This window comes from Dermacentor andersoni, chromosome 2 (assembly GCF_023375885.2).
Source record: "Dermacentor andersoni chromosome 2, qqDerAnde1_hic_scaffold, whole genome shotgun sequence".
NCBI classification, from domain to species: Eukaryota; Metazoa; Arthropoda; class Arachnida; order Ixodida; family Ixodidae; genus Dermacentor; species Dermacentor andersoni.
This window is the reverse complement of record NC_092815.1, coordinates 158,217,478-158,235,992: the sequence shown is the minus strand read 5'-3', so window position 1 is coordinate 158,235,992 and position 18,515 is coordinate 158,217,478.

Genomic DNA, 18,515 nt, shown 5'->3' with positions numbered 1-18,515 from the left:
CAATCGAACGTACCTGTCAATTAAGTTCCACACCTGGATGTCTGCAATGCTGGCCTTGCAGTATTGTGCATCTATTTATTCACGCTGGCACTAAGTAGGGCTGGCCATTGACTAAAGATTTCAACTGGAATATTCAGAGTATTCAGTAAATTCCTTGGAATTGTGGATTTCAGTACAAAGCTAAAATAATCAACATACCTCGTAATTTATGTACATAAACATTGCAGCTACCATGTAGCTCTACTTTGTGTTTGTGGACATATCAAGCATATCAGGCTCACTGAGAGCGCAAGTGAGGGTCCAGATGCGGAGGCAATGAAGCTTTTCAACGTCCTCTGGCAGTGGAGATTTCCTCTGCTCAAGTCCTGCCTTTTGCTCTAAAAAGGCAAGTGTATTGTGTTGTATTTTCTTTTTGCGAACTCTAAGGTGGGTGGCACACGGGCATGTTCAGTTCCAGAAGATCCACTGCAATCATTTTAGTTGCAACGTTGAAACCCAAATAGTTCCCGTCCTTGCTTTAGTAAGAGCAAGTGAAGTGAGATGCTGAAGCTGGCCCAATTTTGCTTACCTGACCTCAAGCAATTAATTATGATTAAAGCATTCATTACTTGGAAGATTACTCAATAAATCACTTAGCCATAGCGCTTACTTGATGCTTATTACACGAATGCAGACTGTGACATGGAGATGCAGGGAAGGGCAGAAAGGGCGAATGGTTTGCAAAACTGCTGAGCTGGCTTGTTTATGGGCCACCCAAAGAAGCATCAATGAGCGGTGCCACAGTTATACGATGCGAGTGCACTTGCAGCAACGAAAGGATTGGTTCGGTCGTTCCCTTTGTTGTTGTTGGTTTTTTGGTGGTGGTTCAAACACATACGGTGGTTACAGTTCATGCATCTGCATAAGCCAGAATGAACGCGACAAAGCATTTGTTCGGGTTGCTCGAACATTTGAACATAATACACAATGTACTTCAGCCAGCAAATTTTACGAACTGGTATTGTGAAAATTCGTGTCAGTTGTTATTGCATTGTCTTGATCTAACTATTCTACACATTCTAACAGTCTAAGATCTGTCCAAGTCTAAGCCATGTGCAAGGATGCTAAAATGCTAAAGCAGCATCGACGCAGCACAAGTGGAAAACCTCTCCTATTTATGGTGCAGTGAGATACACTAAAAAAATTACCTTTTGGAGTTTGTCACTAAACAATAATCGTCAATTTTGCGTGCATTTCTTTTCTTTAGCCCTCCTCTGCGCTCGCTGCTTTTGATATGAAAGCGTCAAATAGCCCATTGAACAAATAAGCTGGCAGGGTCAGTAGCAACGAAAAAAAGACTCCTATCTTCCCATTGGCTGCACCGCCTCATCACGAGCGCACCTGTGACGCTGGCTCGTGCTTGCTGGCTCGGGCAGCACATACTGTTGTGGAGTCTGAAGTATCCTCATTGTTGGCGGTCGCAACCTTGGCAGTAGCGAAACGTGGCCGTCCACACCCGTACACTGTAGACGAAGTGAGGGAGCGGAAGAGTACAGCAGAACGAGGGAAGAGGCAGGCATCAGAATCCACCAAATCAACTCTCCCAATACACGGTGGTTGGAACGAGCATCAACACAAGCATAACTTGCAGTGCAAAACTCAAATGACCACTCTGCAGTATTCAATTGGACATTAATGCTTTCGCATTCAGGAGTAAGAAGTGCTTAGGTGTCCTTGGAAGTCTTTTCAAGAATGCTTTGTCACTCTGATACTTGCTTAGCATTTGTGACCTGCTCGAAGGTGCCCAGCATTAACGGAGATGCGCAAGATTACGCTTATTAATGCAATAGCATTAAGGGCCTGGTGTCGCAGAAGCGGTGACGGCGTCTGGCACCAGCGTCCCCGTGAGCGAAAATTACTGTATATATTTGGGTATATGTATATGACATGCGGTACACGCAGCTTATATTGCCACACCATTCTGCCACTAAAGTTGCTTTCACCTTGTCTTACATCCTTGACAAAGTTATTACTCGGAATTTTGAGAACGAGAGCCGCCAAACAAATGTCATGAAAGAAAACGCAGACAGCGCACGCCTTTTATGTTAAATTTTCTCCGACTGAGATATTAAAAGCGCAAAACAATGACAGAAACTTGGAAATGATGTAATTTTTTTTGGTGCAACTGTGCACTACCTCTGGGATTGGCCCACGCGAGAGGCTGCGTTTCTACCAGAAAGCTCGCCTTCGTGCATAGTGTTCGCCGCCAGAGTTTCGCGGTGAACATATGCTGCTTACATAAGTTGCTGTTGCTGGTAAGTGTGAGAAGCAGTCGGGGATCTTTGAATGCTATCGCGTTCCACTCTTAAAGGTGAAGCTTAAGCGTCCTCCAATTTTGTTTGGGAGCAAGATAAGCCCCAAATGGTGCATATCTTTATTAGGGTGTAGTTTCAATTACACCGTACAATTTTTTTGCAGATCCCCACACATTGTGGGAATGGGAGTTGTGCAAAGCATTTTGCAGGCAGCTGGCCATGCAGCCTTGTTTGCAGTTCCACAAAGTGTCGCCAGGTTGACGAATGTGGTTGTGTGAATCCAGTACACTCTAAGAACAGTTACGCCCTTTGGCGTGCCCCTTCTGCTACACAATAATCGTCATCTGCCTTGATGCGTTTCCTTTCTTTAATGCTGCGAGCCCGGAACTTTCCAGTAATGAACGGCACGCGCGTTATCAGTGTAGAACAGTTTACACCCTTTGGAGTGCCCCTTCTGATAACGCGCGTGCTGTTCGTTACTGGAAAGTTCCGGGCTTGCAGCGTTAAAGAAAGGAAACACATCAAGGCAGATGATGATTATTGTTGTGTGGCAGAAGGGGCACGCCAAAGGGTGTAAACTGTTCTTAGAGTGTAGTCTACGCTCGTTACAATGGACCCACATACAACAGACTTTTTGGATATAATGGACCATATTTCAACCTTAGTTTGCTCTGCCTGTTGATCCAACGAAGTTTGCTTTTAACGGATCGGACTACAACTGACTAACGGTTACAGCGAAAGAAATTAGCGGCAATTGTCAAAATCGGGCGTATAAAACGGACTTTTGCCGTGTCAACACGGGCTGGCAACTGACTTGCGAGGGTCAGCCAACGATCGTAACTCTATCTTGCGAGGGAGGGAGGGAGGAAAGCGGGGCAGTAGCGCCCCAGGCACAGGAGGGGGGAGGCGAGGGAAAGGGGGTTCTACTCCAGTGGCTGCTGTTAAAGGGCCCCTCACCAGGCCTGGCCATTTCGAGCTGACAAGCGCAGAGCATACATTGAGCGATAATGATCGTGTCTGCAAAGTATTACATCGCTGCGTGCCGCGGAAAGATTGAAATTTAAAACTGACTGCCGTTTTTCCTTCCCGCGGCCGCTGCGCTCCAAGCCGGACGGTGACGTAGTAGTGCCTCTGCGCCTACGTAGTCGTGTCCGCAGTGTGACGTCACTTGTGGTGACATGCGACTTCAAGAATTATTCAAGACAACATCTGTTATCTGTGCGATCTGTTGCTTGAATTGACGAATTGAAGTTTAGAGAAATAATAAAACGCACAAACGGAATGTCTGCGTGCTTTCTGTTTTACTTCGCACCGAAGCAAGAGAGATGTACTTCCGCTTCGTCTGCTTGTTCTCACGGTCTTGCGGTCACGTGCATAGGTACCGAAGCTAAGCCATTTTCTACCGTGCTCCAGCGTGTGATCATGCTCTGCGATGCGCTTGTTCTGCCTCAGTATTCGTGTAGCACTTATACCACTAGTCATGCTTCCTTGTGCACAGCACACAGCGCGAAACGAGACAGTCGCAACAGTTTGTGTGCAGAAGTGCGCAGCGCCGAAAAAAAAGCGAGGAGAAAAAAATGAAGATGGGGCTTGTGACGTATGTGTCATGCAATCCTCGAGGTCTGGTATGGGAGAACGCTGGAAAAAAATTTCGCTTGTGAAGGCTCGACGGGGCAAGTGGAGAGAGCATCTTGCATGGCAGTGAAGCCCGCCTGCTGAAATCATGGGTTCGCGACACTGAAATATATCTATCTCGGCTATTAATGAGCCGATTTGAGAAATCTTTGTGGCGGAATGTTTCTAGAGGACACGTAACAACTTCCAGCGTGTAACCAAAATTTGCTATGGGGCCTGGTGAGGGACCCTTTAACGGCGCGGCAGTGCGGGTGCCGTATCTTGAACGTGATCAGCGATGTGGACTAGTGCGCTCAGTGCCGGTAGCTTCGTATGTGCTGTATTTTCGGCGTTCATCGCTCGCTGCTGCTGCTGCGTTGCTTAATTTGCTATTGCAATCGATGCTTCGCCTTTCGGGTGAAACTGCTACTTTCTTTTACTTTGGACGGTCGTCACTCGCTTTGCAATAAAGTTAGACATCGCAATGAAAGTTTCGGAAGTGAGGCGTCTCTGATATTGCGAACTTCGGATAAAACTGCCGTTTCTTTTTTTCGGATTATCAGGGTTCGTTGTAATGAGAGTCGACTGTATTTGTGTGTGTGCATGACACAAGTGCAGGGAACCTGAATTAACATGACAGTGTGTGTGTTTGTGACGATAGCAGCAGGACGACGATGGCATGCTTTCTATTAACGACAGAATTCATGTGATTGAGTGGAATGGACGTGCGAGATGGGTAAGAAACCCTAAAGCCAAATACTCGCCGACGGCAGAACGTGGTATCACTTGGAGGACACAGACGGGTGACATCACGGTGAAACTAGCACAGCCTGAAGCCTGTGTCCTTTTGTAGCCATTCGTATGAGTGGCGTGGTGCGTCGCTTACTTTGGCTGAGCCGTGATGACGCTTCCGTAGTGGAAGTAGGTGCCGCGTTGTCGTACTCGAATACTATGTGCACCACGAAAGCTGGCCTCAATGTTTGATTAAGCGTCCTGGTAACCACGAGAAGAGCTGTAAAACGCTCATGGAAGACTTGCTTTCCAATCACTGGAAGCAACCGCCACCCTGTGTGCTGTTGCCGAGGTGCCGGGATCTTTTCACACATGCCATGTGGCTCTAGCGCCAGAATAGGGGGCGAGGGTCTGATTACGATGCTGGAATCGTGATGCACTGACCACGGCACCACAAACACGGGCATATAGACATCAACCCAAGTTAGCAGAGGAGGAGGAGGAGGAGAAACATTTATTAAAAAAAGAAAGACAAGCAGGTGTCTTTCTGCTTGTGCGGGAGGCGCCCTTAGTCCAGGGCTCCTGCGGCTCTTGCTGTCTCCCGGGCCCGCCGCACCAGTTGCTGCTGGTTACGAGAGTCCGAACTAGTCAGCACGGCCTCCCACTGCTCGGGTGTGGGGTTGGGTATTTGCGGGGCCGCCTTCACGTTGGGGCACGCCCATGTGGTGTGATATAGGGAGGCGTAATCATTACAAAGGGGACATTTGTATGAATATAGTGTAGGGTGGATTGCGTGTAGTCTGCTTAAATGTGTGTATATATTGGTTTGTAGTTGTCTCCATGTTACGGTGTCTTCACGTGAGAGGGTCTTGTGTGGAGGTTGTGTGTGTGTGGAAGTTGTGTGGAGGTTGTGCTAACTTGTGTGTCCACAAGTTAGCAGACAACTTGGTCCACTGGGTCGGCATATGTTTTCGTCATGGTAATAATGACATGCCATGCATGCATATGCATGTCATAAATTCGTCATTATTGTTGTGGCATTTACGGTAATCATGTCAGTCCGACAGACATGCTACGACTTGCATTTATGGCATTAATGCTATGACATGCATATTGTGACATGTCATGTCACGCATTCATGTGTCATAACACACATATCCAGAATACATTCAGGTAAAGAAATGCATGTCATGTCATTCAATCCTATGTCATGTCATGATTGTCATGTCAGGTACCTTTTTAAATAAATTATCATTCACATGAATGACGCAAATGTGTCGATGGCATTGTGGCCATTTCTTTACCTGGATATGTATCGGGATATGTATCATGAGACGTGTGCCTGACACTACAAGAATGATGTGACATGCAATTCATGCCATAGATGTCAGTCATGTGATGACATTTAAGTCATATTCGTGTCATCCATTTAAGATATATGATCGAGTATATCGAATTAAAGAAACGATCATGCCAGCGTCATGTCATCAATATTGTTACGCACTATTCCCGCACACTGAAGCACGCATCCTGCCGAGCATGGAAGAATGCGCCAGAAAGACGGTGAAGACGACGATCAGAGTAGCGCTCGTGTTGTTGTTCTGCCATCTAGCCTGCAGCCGTCTCTCTCTCTCTCAATATATTTTGTAAATACAATTTCTTATCGCTTTTGGCTGCTCTCATCCCCGTGGCATCTTGGTGGAGGTGAGGGATATCTACACGATACAACGGAGCTCTGCAGCGGCTGACGCTTGGCTTTCTCCACGATGGTGGAAGAGGGGTCGGTGCCCACCGAGGCGACTGCAACGACAACGGTCGTCCTGGCTCAGCTAAAAGGCCGACCCAGGCACATTCTGGGGGACTGACAATGTCGACATCGAGGACTGGCTACCCCTGTATGAGCGTGCAAGTAAGAATAATCACTGGGATGATACGATCATGTTGGCAAAAATTATTTTACCTTAAAGGAACAGTGAAGGTGTAGTTTAAAAGTAACGAAGACGAAATTGGGAGCTGGGATGCATGAATGGAAACGATGCGTTTCCTATTCGGCAAGTCTGCAGGTAGAAAGGCAGCAGCAAAGAAGGAGCTGGCATCTCGTGTGCAGACAGCGACAGAGTCATACAGGACGTGCTTGCCCTCTGCCACAAAGCCGACGATGGCATGAGGGAGTCTGAGAAAGTGGACCAAATGTTAAAGGGCATAGCAGATGATGCCTTCAAGCTGCTAATCTGCAAACACTGCGACACCGTCGATGCCATCATCCAAGAGTGCAAGCGCTTTGAGGCCGCCAAAAGTCGATGCATTTCCCATCATTTTGCTCAACTTCCGAACACGACAGCAACATGGTCATGCGAAGATGTACCTGAGCCGTCGGCACCGCTCACCGTAGAGCACGTGAAGAAGATCATCCGATGTGAACTTGATGCTGTGTCTCCTGCTTGTACGTGCAGCGGTGCCTGTGATCATAGCTCCGAGATGGTGCCACTAGTCCAAGCTGTCCTTCATCAATACTTTGTTTAGCGCAAAACAACAGACACAAGAAAGACGACAGGACAAGGCACTCACCCAGTCCTGTCGTCTTTCTTGTGTCTGTTGTTTTGCGCTAAACAAAGTATTCATGGATTCGCACCAACTAGCCCGCCAACGCATTGTGCTGTCCTTCATCAAGAGCTCTCCAATGCTGGCCTGGACTCTGTGTGCGCCGCAGCTCCTTACCAGCCGATCGACCGCCGTTCCTCACTTTCGCATGCTTAAGGTCAAAGGCCACCGTTCCGTATTCGAAATCCAGCCGAGTGGAGGACTGCTGATGATCGTCCCATTTGTTTCAACTGCCGTCGTATTGGACACGTGGCCCACCATTGTAACAGCCGGTGGTATTGGTATCAGGCACCCCATGGATACAACCATTGCCCCGACATGGATCATGGCCGATTCTAGCTCTACCGCGAGCCTCCCCAAACCACCAGCGACGACGCTCCATCCATGCCGTATCATCGTTCACCATCCCCACGTGGTCACCAGTCCCGTTCGCCGTTGTCTCGTCACCAATCATCTCGCTCGCCCCAATTTCGTTGCCCTACGTCGCCGATTGAACGATTTCCTAGGGAAAACTCAGTGCAGCAATATCATTTACGTCATGACACAGGTGCCATGACAAGCATGTCATGTCATATCATGCATGTAATTAATATCCTGATCCATAATGAGTTAAACGACCACAACGGAACCATGTCACTCTACCATTTATGTCTTGACATCGAGGTTATGACATCTCATGAATGCTATGTATACATGCATGGCATGCCCCCAGGCGTATTCTGATATGTACCCAGTTGAAGAAACGACATCATGACGTAGGAGGCTAGATAGGTACTCGAAACGCCTGAAGTTCACCAAATTCACTTTGCACCTTTGGGGTTTATCTTTATCCCAGAACACTCGTCTGTCTTGGATGCGTTTCCTTTCTTGAAAACTTCGCGCTCGCTACTTTCCTGTCAAGAATGGATCGAATTGAATTCTGGAGTTTTACATGCCAAAACCACGACTTGAGGATGGGGCACGTCATAATGGGAGACTCGGGATTCATCTGGCCGCTAGGGGATCTTTAAAATGCCTGCAATTCACGGGACACAGGCGATTTTGCAATCCCCCCCCCCCCCCCCCCCCCCCATCGAAATGCGGCCAGCGCGGCCGGAATTGAATCCCACGACCTTGTACTTAGCAGCGCAACACCATGGATAGCCGCAAAGCCACCGCGGCTGGTCTTGTCAAATATGCTGTCGCGCTGATAACGCACGTGCCGTTTATGACCTGGAAGTACCGGGCGCGCAGCGTCAAAGAAAGGAAGGGCACGTAAGATGACAAATATTGTTCACTCTTAAAAAAAAGTTTACAAGCTTCCAGGTTTGTCGCCAAACGATGCCCATCAACGGTCTTGCTTGCGTTTTCTTTCATGAAAACTGGGACTAGCTGTTTCACTGTCAAGAACGCTGCTGTATCATGCTGATAACACGCACACATCTTGTGACCTGGATGAGCTGGAAATATCGGGCACGCAACGTTAAGGAAAGGCATGCAAGACGACCTGTCAAGAATGTTGTCGCGCTGATAGCGCACATGCAGTTTGCGACCTGGAAGTACCGGGCGCGCAGCGTTAAGGAAAGGAAGGGCACGTAGACAATTATTGTTCACTCTAAAAAAATTTTACAACCTTCCAGGCTTTTCGCCAAACTAACCATCATCGGTCTTGCGTTTTCTTTCTTGGAAATTCGGGCTAGCTGTTTCACTGTCAAGAACGCTGCTGTATAATGCTGATAACAGGCACGCATCTTGTGACCTGGATGAGTTGGAAGTACCGGGCGTGCAACGTTAAGGAAAGGCATGCAAGACGACCTGTCAAGAATGTTGTCGCGCTGATAGCGCACATGCAGTTTGCGACCTGGAAGTACCGGGCGCGCAGCGTTAAGGAAAGGAAGGGCACGTAGACAATTATTGTTCACTCTAAAAAAATTTTACAACCTTCCAGGCTTTTCGCCAAACTAACCATCATCGGTCTTGCGTTTTCTTTCTTGGAAATTCGGGCTAGCTGTTTCACTGTCAAGAACGCTGCTGTATAATGCTGATAACACGCACGCATCTTGTGACCTGGATGAGTTGGAAGTACCGGGCGTGCAACGTTAAGGAAAAAAGGCATGCAAGATGACCTGTCGAGAATTCTCTGTTACGCTGATAAGGCGCATGCATGCCGTTTGCGACCTGGAAGTACCGGGCGCGCACGGTTAGAGAAAGGAAAGGTGAGCAAGGTAGATGACGATTACTGATTGGGGACAGATAAGCCCCGAAGAGTGCAAACTTTTTTGATTGTAGACGAAGGAGGCAGCGATAAATTCTGACCTGTAGTGAGCGTCGGCATGCAGCGTATGCCAGTGTTCCACAACCGATGACCACGCTTGTGTGCCAACCCGGCAGCCATAGAGTGCGCTTGCAGCTGACTGTCGAATTACGCCACACTGACGAATTCACCATCCCGCCAGTTCTGATGGCAGAATTGGAGCACACGTATGTACTGTCGCGCGAAAGATTTGTGGCATCTGGAGGTTTAGTTTAGAACGCTGTGGTTTAGGGTGGTTTAGAATGTTTTGTTTTAGAATGCTGTCGCGTTTCTCCGCCCAAATGCGGCGCGGTTGCGAGGCGCATTCGTCGCCGCTGCGCGTCTCTTGTCGAGATGCGCGGTTTCGTTTTGCTGTTTTAAGAAAAGCTCTTAAAATGCTGTTAGAGGACAGAAAACAATAAATATTTTGAGGTTTCACGTGCCAAAACTACGATCTGATCATGAGACCGGCTGTCTACAGCTTCGCGCTTAGATAGATTCCCGCTGTGCGTGGGATCTGCATGATATTGGAGCGGACGGTCTCATCTAGGCTCCGTGGAGTAAACGGGTGGAGAAGGAGCGCAGGTGTGCCGCCCTTGTCGGGCCACCGTTGTCACGCTGTCGTCCTGCTGCCATCGTCGCGCCCTTGTCGTCATTGCCGTTATACGCTGTCATGCCGCCTGCATAAACAAGTCGAGGATTTATTATCAAACACCTGTATCGCAATCGCGATAGCGCGCTTTGACCACCGAAGACCTCTAACAGAGGAATTTTTTTTAAATGCCGCCATCACATGGGGGGGGGGGGGGGGGGGTCATCGCAGCAGAGGGTGACGAGGGCACTGTTGCAGTTTTTAAAGGCAACAGAATTAGACAAGCGACTGGAGCGTGAACAGATGTTTATAGTGCTGCAAGTGCTACTGTGCTGTGCGGTGACAGTATGCGGGGACAGTGATCGACTGTGATTGTATGTCTGTGCTCCTTTCTTTCTTTATCTCTACTTTGTTATCACTTTACCTCCCCCTCCCCTCTCTCCCCAACGTAATGTAGCAAACCGGATCTTCCCCTCTGGTTAACCTCCCTGCCTTTCCCCTTTCCTCTCTCTCTCTCTCTCTTGACAATCATCTGGTTTCTGCAACGATTTTTGGTGTGACCTGTGATTGCATCGTTGCCGACACGTTATATGTGCCACAGGTAAGCGGAACGTAAATAGGGTATCCCAGCTAATGTTAGCCAAGCTGTTGAGAGATAAAAAAATTAAAATTTGTGATTTTATGTGCCAAAACTACAATGTGATTATGAAGAACGCCGTAGTGGAGGACTCGGGATTAATTTTGACCACCTGTGGTTCTTTAACGTGCACCCAATCCACGGGTGTTTTCATTTTTTGCCAAAATGTTAAGGGCGTGACTTCGGCGACAAAATTTCAGTTAGGATATTGTTATTAAGGAAAAATGGTAATGTGTGTCCTCGTGGTACCAGTTTTCAATAAATCAATGATACATTTCTTTTGTATGGCATAAAAGCGGTTCAAATTGCTCTTTCTTGCGGTGCTCCAAACCAGAATGCAGTATTGGGGGCGAGGACTTACGGAGTCGCCATCTGTCGGAAGCGCCTTCCTCGCGTAGTATGAGGGATCACGCGGCGCGCTCCTCATAGGTTTCGCTTACGGCGCTCAATAAAAACACCACGTGGCAGCCCTCCTGGACATTTATGTAAGTAATCTCAAAACGAAGGAAGTTTTTGACTGTGGGTACAATAATCTTGGGCAAATTGAAAGCACAGAATCGTTTACAGACGCTATCTCTTTACCGAATACGTACAGTGAACGCCACTGCGCGCGGTCGTCGCCACGGATTTGATTGATTGATTGAAAACTTTATTATTTCACCGAGCTGGGGTGCCCGCCTCTTAACCCAGACGTAGGAAGGGGGGTGGGGAGGGGGAGTACGAAGCAGTCCCCACGCGTTGAGGACGGTGAGTCTTCACGGCCTCAACGGCCAGGCGGATTGCTCGACGCTGGTCGTCTTCAACCTCGCTCTGGAGCAAGGCCTTTCAGGCTTCTCTACTGTCAATGTTTTCTTTGGCCCCTGGGGATCCAGCGCACTCCCATATTATATTGTCTAGCGTACCTTTTTGCTTGCAAATTTTGCAGAGGGCATCGTTATAGTCCCTCGTCTGTGTTAAGTAGATCCCGAACCGGCTTCTTGAGTGAAATGTAGGCAAACGCTGAGAGTATACTATGTTAAATTTGTTCTTATAGTGGGTTGTCTGTATAACCAAATGGAGCATAACAGAATGAAGCCTCAATGCAGCGATCGCACGGGTTCGCAGCGACCGAGTGCGCGTCTGCATGCATGTCCGCGCACAATGTTTTGCTTTCGCTGTGAGCGCGTTTTCGCACCGTGCCGTGAGTTTTAGGCAGCAGCAGCATATCAGCATTTGACAGTACACTAGCAAACATTGTTGCGTGTACGCTATTAGAACTGTTCAAAAATAATTTCGTTATAGAGACTCCGACGCCTACGGCGACTGTGATGTGCCGTGCGACGATTCAATCTTATTTTTTTTTGTCTTCTAAATTGTTGGACATTTCAATATTATTTCTCAAGTTGCGTCGCACTGTATGTTTATCGGTCTTCTCAGCGTGCGATTTCCCTCTGCTTATTTTTCGTAATCCAGTGCATTAATTAATAACACAAACATGACCATATGCCAAGCCTTTTTTTAATGTGCGTCTTGCCGTTCCCTTTCCGTTCCAGTGAACTTGTAGTATCTAGCATCAACAAGTTCATAGACCAAACTGTCATGACATTAGCCGGGCAGCAGGTGCGGGCGAGCGTCTCAGTACGCGTTTTCTGCTACTCACCGAATATCGCAGTCCCGGCTCCGTAGCAGAAATCTCCTGTGCTTGCTGCATACCCGAGTTGCAGCCGATGGCTGCCCGCCAGTTCTAAGTTTCGGGAGCCAAGCTTCGCGCAGCTCCCTGTCCTGCGGCTACGTGTGACTAAGGCTAACACCGGGCTGCGTTGCGTACGTCTGGCACTGCGGCACCGAGCAGTAGCCTACCATGCAGCACGCCTCCAAAGGCATACGCTACCTATTATAGCACTTTCAAATGTTGTCAAGCAGATATCCAAGGCGGTAAAGCCTCACCAATTAATCAGAACCGCAGCACAGCTGGGACTTCAAACTTTTGTTTTCAGCTCGCTTCGGCGCTTCTGAAGCAGCCGACGCGGCCGCTGTGTCCACGCGATCCCTCATGTCACGTCACGCCGACGGTGGCGCCAGCTTTTCCAGTGGTGCTCGAGCTCGCCTCCAATAATGTAGACACGAGAAGTAAGATTAACGAGCAATAAAGGTGACGCTTAAACAACGATGGTATAATATCGCATTCTCCTAAGCATGCCTGCTATTTATGATGAGTCACAACATAAAGCGGTGATAATATTGTACCCAATACAATTGTTCGTGGAAACGAATTCCTCAGAACTTCTGTGACGACACCCGACTCGAAGGCTTGCCCTCCAACACTGTTTCGCAAGAGCTGTTACTTTATTTCTTTTTTAGCAACACTGACGCGACATTGCGCGATTCATGGCGACAGCGAGAGCTGTCGATCCCTTCACGCGCTTCTCGGTACGCGCGCGCGTCGTCGCCACACCTCGATCGGTCACCGGGCCAAAAGCTGTGAGCGCGCGCGGCAACGCGCGCGCTCACAGCAGCTGCCGCCGCCGAGCTGTGAGTCGCAGTCGTGACGCACTGTGGATAATGGACAAAACAAGAAAAAAAAAAAAAAAAAACTGGAGGACGCCTAATCTGAACGTGATAAATTTCAAAGATCCCCGACTGCTTTTCACGTTTCCCGGCAACCGCCGCTTTCTTGCGGATGCGTGGAGCCGAGCGCGATGGTGGTGTTGCAAGGAACCGAGGGGGCCGCGCCGCTCGGAGGAGTGGTTTGTTTTTGAGTTTTCGCGTAAGAGAATTATGTTTTTCTGGTATATTCAAATTAAACTCCGACGCTATCATGTCTGTAGGTTGTGTTTAGATCATACTTTACGATTTTTCTGGCGTACTTTCCTTTGATGAATTCAATTAGTTCCGTAACGCCTTGCGCCACGCGGAGGGCCGCAATGGATATGGTATGGAATGACTTTTCACTGAGCGACTTATTCTATGGAGCGACGTCCGACGCCGACGTCGGGTTGTTCGTGACACAAGCGCTGTCGCGTTGAGACCTGCAAAGCTCCGTTTACTTCTTTGAGCTCGCCGTACTGGATGTTTTCCCGTGGCCTCAAGATTGTTAGGTTGATTGGCCGTGCCTCCGTGAAATGGAAGAATTCTGCTGTGTACTCTGTACTACGCGAAGTGTCGCGCGGTAGGAGTTGTTAGGATGTTCAGCTGTAGGAGTGGCAAGAGACGAAAGGATGCTGACGAACGTTTCAACGCTTTGACCAAACACGAGAATGAAGAGGGATATTCTAATTGAAATGAAATGAAAGAGGAAGAAATAGGAGTAATGAAACAACACGCATTGTTAGGATGTTCAGCTGTAGGAGTGGCAAGAGACGAAAGGATGCTGACGAACGTTTCAACGCTTTGACCAAACAACACGAGGATGAAGAGGCATATTCTAATTGAAATGAAATGAAAGAGGAAGAAATAGGAGTAATGAAACAACACGCGCGAAAACATGGCAAGGACATAGCCACTTTTCAAGGCTGTTTTTACCGACTCGCATGTTACGAACATGAAACATTCATTTTATGTTTCATTCAATACTGTGTTTGGATGTTGAAAGCAAGTCTCGGTGTACGTGCAGAATGTAACTGTTTCCTCGTGTTCGTTACAGTAAAGACCATGAAGAAGCGTCAGATTGCACGGACGCTGACGGTGAGAGTCTGATTAAATTGCTTCCATACAATTCCGAAGGCATCTGACTTTATATCCTAGATAAATATTTTACGTAATCTCTCCGCAGTTAATTTCCAACAGGATTGAAGGCAATACCCATTATAATGTATCCGATGTCTCCAGAGATTGCATATATATATATATATATATATATATATATATATATATATATATATATATATAGAAAAGTGTGAGCGGACAACAGAACTTCGCCTGCTCCGCAGTCTACAGCCGCACAACACTCTCGAGAAAAGTCCATGCTAAGGATAACGGCGTGCGTGGAATGAGCAAATACTGCAAATTCTGCCTTGAAGGCCTTGCCAGCGACACACACAGAAATGGTGCATACACCGACTCACTGCCCGAAAGGTTTGTTCCAATAAAACAACTTTACGGCCGAGTCGTTCCTTGAACACTAAACTCATCACGGAAACAGTTGCTCCGGTGTCTATCAAAGCCATTGTGGGAACATCGTCAACAAGCACTTGAACCTTGCTTTGAAGCATCGAAACTGGTGAAGGCATGTTTGTGCGCAATGTGGTACATTCAGCCACCTCGCCTTCATCGGCCGCGCAGGCTAGTTTCCCGGTGGCGGAGATGAAAGCCGCGGCCGGGGCCGTGGGGATGGTGGCCGTTGCTAGCGCGTAGTAGGCGGCGACAGGCTTCGCACAGAGGCGGGAGAGTCACTATGGACGTCCTGCCGGTACACGGGCTGCTGGGCAGTTGGATGCGAAGGCCAGTAGGCGTAATCGAGCCGTTGGCTTCTCCGTGGGAATACCGCAGATCGTTCGGGACATGTCGTATACGTGGGCGACGTCGCGTAGGGCAGAACCGGGCGATGTGTCCACAAACACCGCACTGGTAGCGCACGGGGCGTCCACGCGGAATACCAAAAGTCGCGGTATTGTGAGTGTACTCGGCACACTGTTCCCGCTCGGGAACGAAAGGAGACGGTCGGCTGTTGTAACTGTCACGGGGCGCATAAGGCGGCTCGACGTTAGAGGCCATCGGTAGCGGAGCCCTCAGCCGAGGCCCGCGGTTGGAGTAGCTGCGCTCGTCGAAACTTGCAGCGTTGATAGTTGTGGATGGTACACATCACACTGCGTGTATCTAGCTGGTACAGGAACATGAGCGTGCCGACGTAGTTCCTCGCGTACGAGGAGACGAATGGTGGAGGAAAGGTCAGCAGGTGGTGAATCATGGCATGGCGTCACGACGGGTGGCAACCGTCGTGACGTTGGCCAGACGTCCGAAATTCGAAGTGATGCAACGTGTTTTAAGGGCCTCGAAGGTGCGACAGTGATTAATGACGCCACCCACTGATTGCAGACTCCTCGCCGATGAGGAAGTGATGAAGATCCTTGCCAATACCTTTGAGAATATGGCCCACCTTGTCTTCCGCCTGTGGGTGTCCACCGACTTGCACAACTTCAGCATCTCTTCAGTGTACGTGTACGCTCTGCAAGTCTCCCCGGTGAGCTCTCTGCGATATATATATATATAAGAAGCCAACAAACAGTCACCAAGGGCAGCATATAGGGGAGACAGCATCATAGACCCTGGGGACCAGCCCAAAAGCTCGGGCGGATAGTGCAATTCTTTCGCCCCACACAGAAAGTAGGGCACCAGACCAGACTCCTGTAGATTCAGGGATATCTCGAGAGAAGTAGTGAATACAGGGTGTAACGGGGACCGCTTAAGTGCGCGGCTCCGTTATATAGCAGCAGTATTGTATGCTTACAGTGGCACAAGGAACAGTATAAACAATATAAACTGAGCCAGTCGGTATATCCTGTATAGTGCGTATCCAACAGTACATCCTGCGTGTATATTCATGCACGTGATAATAAACTTTAGCCGGAAGTCAGCGCCCCGTCCCCGTGTACGTGTTTTGCTGGCTCTGTTCGACCACAGTGAATTGCACAAGGACAGAACTGCAAAAATACAGCCGCGTTCACAAACAAACCCTTGTGGCCAGGCACCGAAATTAAATGAACACACTGCAAATTAGCAAGGACTAACGAATAGCCGTAACGCACAGGAGTCACTATAGACACGGAAATAGCGTATACAGATTAGGCACCTAATGGTAACAGGTGTAGTAATTGAAGGACCTAAATTATACGCAGGTCTATGGAGCTGCTGCAGGCACAAAATTCGACAACCAGAACGAGAGAGACTAGTCAGGATGCGGGACAATAGATGCCAGGGCTGGACCTTCCTTGACACTGCGACGCGTCAGTTGCAGTGACGACGCGTTTCGCGAAAACGTCATTAGATCAATATTAAAACAATCGATTTACCCGCCGCAGTGATTCAATGGCCGTAGCGTTGTGATGCTGAGCATGCGGTCGTGGGGTTCGATTCCTCGCTGCGGCGCCTGCATTATACGATGGGGGCGGTATGCACGATGTTAAGCCACACACTTTAAACTTTGCCCACGCATTGCCCCTTACATGCCGGGAACTCTCTCCAGATTTAAACTCTGTATATCATTTAGTTTCCCATAGGACACCGGAAAAACATGCCCATTATTCGGTTGCATTAATTAACGCTTTCGCTCGCTCGTATTAATTAGTAATTTATTACAAAGCGTATAATCTAACCCACGCACTTAAGCTTTCTGCCCGCAGGCCTGCCGTGTAAGATGCCCCAATTTCTCCTAAAAAATTAAATTTGGTGCATCGCTTAGTTTTTCGACACCGGGAAACCATGCATCTAGCGATTGTAAAACGCTTTCGAGCGCTCGCAATGGTAAATTTCTCCAAAGCCCCCCCCCCCCCCCCCCCCCGCTATCTGACCCTCTCACGCTTTACCACTTTGTCCGCACGTCACCCTCAAGCGCCCTACGCATACGCGTGACCTCGTCCACCCCGTTCCGCGCGCGCACCCGCTTTGAACGGCCGACTGGTCCACGCATTCCATGGCGAATTTCGACGGTGCGCGCACGAACCGACGCAGGATGTCCCGGTGCGTGCCGTGTAGATTCTCACGAAGGCGCGCGCTAGACGTACTACGCGCGTTCACGCGGACGGAAACGTGCAAAATGCACGCCTGCCTCGAGGGAGAACGAGAACCCGCTGCTATCAAGACGATCTCGCCCATCGCGTATATAGCTCTTGTTCGTGTCCGGCGGCGAACGACTAAACCGGGCTATCAAAGTGTACCCGTGAGGAGCGCAGCTGTTTGTGTCGGTATTTTTTTTTTCCTCTTCTTTTTGTTAGCACCGCCGGTCTGGCCGCTCGCGCGAGTAATAGCGTGGGTAATGTCCGCTCAAGTTGCCGTAGCAACTACGCGCCTGCTCCCCATGTGTGCTCCCTCTCGGTAACAACTGTGCAACACTGCCTTCTGTATCGCATTGGCTACATACTCGTATAGAATACTCAGTGCCGCTCGCGCATCAGCGGCATGTTTGTCAACAAAGAGGCGCTTGGGCGCATACAGCATAAAAAAATGAACGCCACCACCAGCACCACCACCACCACCACCACCTCCACTACCAACAACAACAACAACAACAACAACAACAACACATGTATATGATGCGTGTACTAACTATATCAAGGTGCAACGAATAAGAGCGGGCAAAAGTGTTTCATCGCTCTCTACATCTAGCCTGCTGTACTAGAATTACTGTCTAGATTATACTCGAAGGCATCGCCGCTCCGCTTCTGCGACTCCGCACAGGGCAGCTATATAAATGACGTTCCCCATATAGATAGCTAATTACATAGCCAGCGACCCAACAGCCGACAGAGCCGGAAAATTGGGAATTGCCTATACGCGCGGCGAAGCATCCTTGCGCGTTCAGCGACTGATTGAAGCTGACAACGAGTGCCTATAGTTTTCGCCATGCTGCACCGCATTAGCGAGGCAGCCTAGCTGCCCCCGACCATTGAGCCATAACGGCGGCTCCGGAGATAGCTCGGCGGTGAGGTCCCCGCTTCGGGAGGAAGCGGCGCACATCCTTCCTCGATGGCCTCGCAGCCTCTGTGCGGGCCAGCCGGTGCGACTACTGACTTCCTTTCCGCGGTGCGTGTAGCACTGACCCAGAGAGGGAGTCGCGCGCCCGAAATGACGACGATCGCG